The sequence below is a fragment of the Pleurodeles waltl genome, chromosome 6 (assembly GCF_031143425.1).
Source record: "Pleurodeles waltl isolate 20211129_DDA chromosome 6, aPleWal1.hap1.20221129, whole genome shotgun sequence".
Classification (NCBI taxonomy): Eukaryota; Metazoa; Chordata; class Amphibia; order Caudata; family Salamandridae; genus Pleurodeles; species Pleurodeles waltl.
The window spans coordinates 1,265,648,100-1,265,654,038 of record NC_090445.1 but is presented as its reverse complement, the minus strand read 5'-3'; positions in this window follow the sequence as shown (position 1 = coordinate 1,265,654,038).

Genomic DNA, 5,939 nt, shown 5'->3' with positions numbered 1-5,939 from the left:
AGGGGAAGTGGTCCCATGGGGACCCCTTCCCTTTTGCGAATGGGTTGGCACCCATTGGAAATGGGTGCTAACTGCGATTGTTTGGCGACCGCGTTCGCGGTCACAAAACAATACAACATTGCGCTGCGACTCTCAATTAGGAAGGGGAACACCCCTTCCTAATTGCGACTCGCAGTCCCGTTTTGCGAATCGGTAACCAGGTTACTGAATCGCAAAACGGGGATTGGGCATCGCAATGTGCTGTTTGCGACGTGCAAAATCTTTGTACATCTGGCCCTAATGCGAAATGATCTTGTGGCCAGTGGTGATCACGTTTGTAATTCTGAAGTATGGTGGAAACAAAGATGCTAACGGGAACAAAGCGAGACACCTTACTTGGTGCAAATAATACATTTTAGCTTAAACCCAACCTTACTTGATGCAAAAAATACATTTTAGCTTAAACCCAATTTCCACACATCATTATTTGTGCGCAATATAGTTTTACCAGTAAAATGGTGGCCCATATTTATACTTTTTTGATGCAAACCAGCGCCAGCGCTGATAATTTACCACCGGCTAACGCCATTCCAACGCTCCAGGCTAGCACCGTATTTATGGATTGATGCTAGCCGGTGCTGCGGCCTGGTTAGAGTAAAATAAAATGACTCTAGCCGGGCAACGCAGGAGTAGGGAAGAATGGGGGTTGTGCGTCAAAAAATGGTGCAAGTCAGGTTAGAGTAAAAAATCATGGCTCTAACCGGACTTGCGCCATTTTTTGACGCAGAACCTCTATGGAAATGATTCCTGTCTTAGGAAAGACAGGAGTCATGCCCCCCTGCCCAATGGCCATGCCCAGGGGACATTGGGCACAGTAGCATGTAGGGGGGCCCAAGTTAGACCCCCCATGCCACTTACAAAAAAAAAGAAAAAGAAATGACTTACCTCTACTTACCTGTACTTACCTGGGATAGGTTCCCCCATCCATGGGTGTCCTCCAGGGGTGGGCGAGGGTGGCAGTGGGTGTCCCTGGCGGCATGTGAAAACTGATAAATTGGTACATTAGCAGAGGCTGAATCATTTAACCAGCCATGTTGGAACCTGGCACTTAGAGCCTCAAACTATAATCATGTGCATTATATGCTTCACTTACAGCATGATACTAGTGGCAACATCTAGAATATCAATTGATCACTTAGATATACGTTGGAAGAACTAGGCCTGAGATGGGTATTCATTGATCTACTAATCTGCACATGTACAATGAAAAACAGGTGCATTTTCTACTAGCATTAAAATTAAGAATGATACTTTTCCTATTGCAGCAGTGGCACGAGGTACAATGCATTGCTTCAGTGTGATGCTGATCAAATATTTGCTCACTGCACTTCCTGTTTCTTTGTAGGACATATGTCACAGGCGACCACAAATATTACCTGCTTCTGTAGGAAATAATGCTTCAGTCTACTGTGGCAAACCATTGAATATTGGAATATTTCAGGAGTTCCTCTTCATAACTACATGTCCAGTGTGAGGCTTTATGACTGGTAAATTAAAATTATAATGTAGCAAGATGAACCACTTGGTCCAATTGCTTAAATATTTACTTGGGAAGAGAATCACTCATTAATTTAGGTCTGCTGTTCTTAGGGCGTTGTTCATCCTTCACAGGAAACAACTGACCTTTTGACCCTGAAAGAAGTCTGCTGAACCATACACAAAGTTACATCAACACCACCCCAACAATTTAAACACCACGACTAATGTGGCCACGGAAGGAAAACTCCAATCACAAGCAAAGTTCAGATCTTTATTTTGCAACCACAATTATAGTGTCATAAAGACAATGCATAAAATCAAATTGTAAACACATATGATTACCCTAGGCTGCCCAAAACAGCATACAAGTTCAATAGAGTTAGCAGTAACACAATTAGGCATTCAAGAAGAATCCTAGCTAGAAAAATAAGAAGAGTGAGTGTCAGCATGATAGATTCTATCCTTGAAAAAGGGGCATGTCAATGGACAAGGGCAATCAGCTGAGAGAGATATAGCTCTCTGAGGGTCAGCATTCAAGGATTCTTCATCAGCATAGCATCTCGATCCGCAGCAAAGTCCAGTCAAGCATGTCATCAGGAAAGATGCTGAGAGAGAATCTGGGGTCAAGGGGGCTGAAGATCTGCAGAGAAACTGCCTTAAGCTTTCAAAGCCCATCCCTAATATAAAACACATAAACCAAATGGATTTGTCGGTTTAGTTGCCTCATGTCATGCAGAAAGGGCATCATCCAATCAAAATGGTTGGCAAACTTAAGGTTGCAACAGTCCATTAATTTCCCAAGTCTGTCACAGGAACATCTCTTTCCCTGTGAGTCCAATCAGTTTGAAACAATTGTAGTCTTTCACAACAGTTTATTTAGTTCCCAGGTTTTGAAATGGGATCATCTCAGTCCTGTGTGGATCTAAACAGTCAGAAAAATGCATCTTCAATCTCAATTACTGGAGTTATTCCTGCAATTACTTCTGGGTTCATGATAACTGCATTAGGCATGGCTGTTATTTTAAGTGGCTCAGCTCATTTTATGAGTTCTATCTCTTTTTCTGAAAAATCACAAACTCCTGGTAAACGTGTTGCAATTCTTAAGGCAAATCTTTAGCTATCATCATTGGAACAGAGTGACAAGCAGGTACTATTCTACAATTTTACAGGGCACATCTTCTTCATTAATTGTTTACATTTCTATTCCTTTGCGTGGGCAGCTAATGTAACAATTAGCTCACACAATAGATCACAACCTAACAGGCTAACAGGACTTGAATCACAAACCACAAATTGGTGATGGTCTTCAAACGAACCTTTTTTTACTGGGAAATGTTCCGTAACAGAATTTGTTAATTACTTATTTACTACTCCTACCACCTGAATTTGTTTTCTTGAGAAGGGCAAATTTGGTACTTTTGTGGTTCTGACAGTGGAACGTGTAGCTCCAGTGTCAACCAGGAATGAAACATCATGTCCCATAATGTTGGCATTTACAAAGGGACCACTTTGATCTACCTCTAAGGATGCTGCTACCATGCAATCCTCATCATCAGAATTGTCACTATTGAATATTTCTGAAAACTCCTCATCACTCTAACCAACTAAGGGAAACTTTGACACCAACTGATTAAATTTGCACTTGCTCTCTGATTCAATTCACGTTTTGCTGAGTAACAATCACTTGCTGCTGTGTCATCGGGAATTGTGGAATCTGCATTTGTTGTGGGACCTGTATTTGTTGTGCACCTGTAGAAGCCATCACATTTTGGACATGGAGTCTTTGAATTCTCTGAATTTTGACTTGATCACTGCCATTAGTCTGAACAACACCACCATTCTGCACCAAATTAGTCACATTATTATAAGGACGTTCCCATTTTCAATGTCCAAAGTTTCCTCAAGCATGGCAAGGCTGTATTTTCTTTCTTGACTGCACATCAACCATATTTCCACTCTGATCTGTCCGAACACCACGTCCTCTACCCCTAAACTGAGGCACATTGTTAACCTGCTGTTGCACACCTTGTATTCCACCAATGTTCACCATCATCTGTGGGCTATGATTTCCTGTCTGAGCAGCTTTCAATTGCATCACCATCAATTTCTTTCTCAACATTTTCTGATTTAATTAAATTTCATCACTACAGTACCTTGCATACTGAAGTACCTCATCAATGGGCTTGTTCTGCCAACAAATTGAATGCTGCTGAATCATGGTACTAATCTCGGGCTTCAGCCCTTTCATGAACCTAAATACAAAGTGACTCATGTCTTTTGGCTCAATGGTTTCAGAACCACTGTGCTGTTTGAACGCTTGCAACAATCTCCATAATAAACATGAATCAACTCTTTCTTTTTTCTGTGCTGTACTGGCAATCATCTGCCAATCAACATCTTTCAGGGAAACTTTTTTTTCAGGAATTCAGTCACTTTATAATACACTTCATCACCTCTTCAGACAGCACAACTGTTACTGGATCTCTTGGCTGTTCACAAGCAGGCCAATCAACACTTCGCTTGCACTCAACCTACAAATCAACTGGAACCACAATGTCAAACAACATGTTCAGATCTTCCCACAGGTATTTTAAAAGTTTCACAAATATCTCTGTCTGCCTACACCACTCTACTGGCTTCTTACTCAATCTCCGGTAATCATTTATGAATGACAGTATGTGACTCCTACTCCAAAGTCCAATCACATAACCTCCACCTGCTATTTCTCTCATAGGCTTCATTTTTACATTGTCTTCACCTTGATTTGCTTCAGCCAGAGACAAATTCTACTTTGCTTTCTTCTGATCACTTTTCTTAGCCCAACTGGCTTCCCATTTATCCAATGCACCCCATGTTTGTATCATGCAATTAATTTCTTTAAATGCATGCTTATTCTGACTGATCTCATGTTTTCTATGTCTTCGGTTCTGGATTCTAATCAGTAGTTTCTTCTTAAGGGTTTAGATTTTTCTAAATCTACTTCGTATTTCTCTGCCAATTCTGCTTACTTCTCATGAGCCTGTCCTGCACATTGCGTAATATTTTTGCACATGAAGCACAATTCATCTTCTGGGTAGGTTTCTAATTGTTCCATCTCAAACATTCCTATAATTATTTCATTTTTTTCTAATTTCAATCTGGATACGTTTTCTGTAATGCCTTTCTCCGGTGTCTCTTCTGTTCTAATATTGCCATTTGTTGCACCTGTTGCTCCTTTTGGGCTCAGATTCTCTAACCAATCAGTTAACTGCTGTGCTGAAAAATCTTGTAAACTCATATTGTTTCTGTGGGGCATATTTTGTGGGGTACTGCAATGAATACTCGTAATATGATCTGGTGTAGGCATGGAAGGAAGTGGAGTGCCCTTAGGAAACCTCGCATCAAGAACTGGTCCTCCCTGATTTAACATCTGATTAGGTTCTATCATTTGTGTAGGAGTCAATGTTGGGACAGAAGAAGCTATTCTCTCCATCTTTGAATTGTTTCAATAAACTGATCTCTACTTAGCACTTGGTGACATCCCTGCAGATACTGGTGTTTCATGGGCTGCTAAAACACTCATGGAATGGGCATTACTTCCAGGTTTGCCTGAAGCATACGGTGGACCAACTAGACCTATAGTTGCAGAACTGCTAATGCATCAGGTCCGATGGGTCCCATCTGATTCTACAGAATTTGCTTTATACTACTTCGACCTGTTAAAATTGTACTGAAAGTCTGTCCAGGTTGAGTCTGGGTAACATTTGACAGTGTCTGCACAGGTTTATACATGGGCATAGTCTGGTTCTGAGTAAACCTCTGCACTTTTGATTCACATGAGAACTTAGCATTACTGGATTCATAACTGGGCTGGTAATGGACTGTGCTGTATTGACAGTTGGAACTGGTGGATAAACCATGGACACTTGTGTCACTGAATTTGCAGGTATACTTGAAACTATCTGAATCAGACTCTGTGCAACTGGAACAGTTGGCATATTTGGGGCTACTTTCTTCATGACTTCTATGACTTCCTCAACTGAATGACACAGTGGGGGACGATTCATCAGAAGCTAATTTATGAACTCACTATCTTAATCATTTTCATCTGTGGCTTTCTGATCTGCTTTTGCTTTCTGTTTATTTCTGGTCTGTGATGTTCTACTCACATCATCTCCCTCTCTGATGGAAAAAAAACATTCTCACTCCATTTCTGCTCTACACATTTTACGTCTGCATCCCATCTAGCTTCCACCAATGTCTTAACTGGGTCCTGCATTCTACTCTCAAGTTTTGTGGTTTCTATCTGTCTTGCAACAGGTTCACAAACAGCAAGGGCTTCCAATTGTGCGAGTCTTGGAGGAGGCTTTGATTTGCACATTGACCTCCTCATAATGCCTAAAATTCTCAGATAAAATGTTCCATGACAAGGAAAAGCTAAT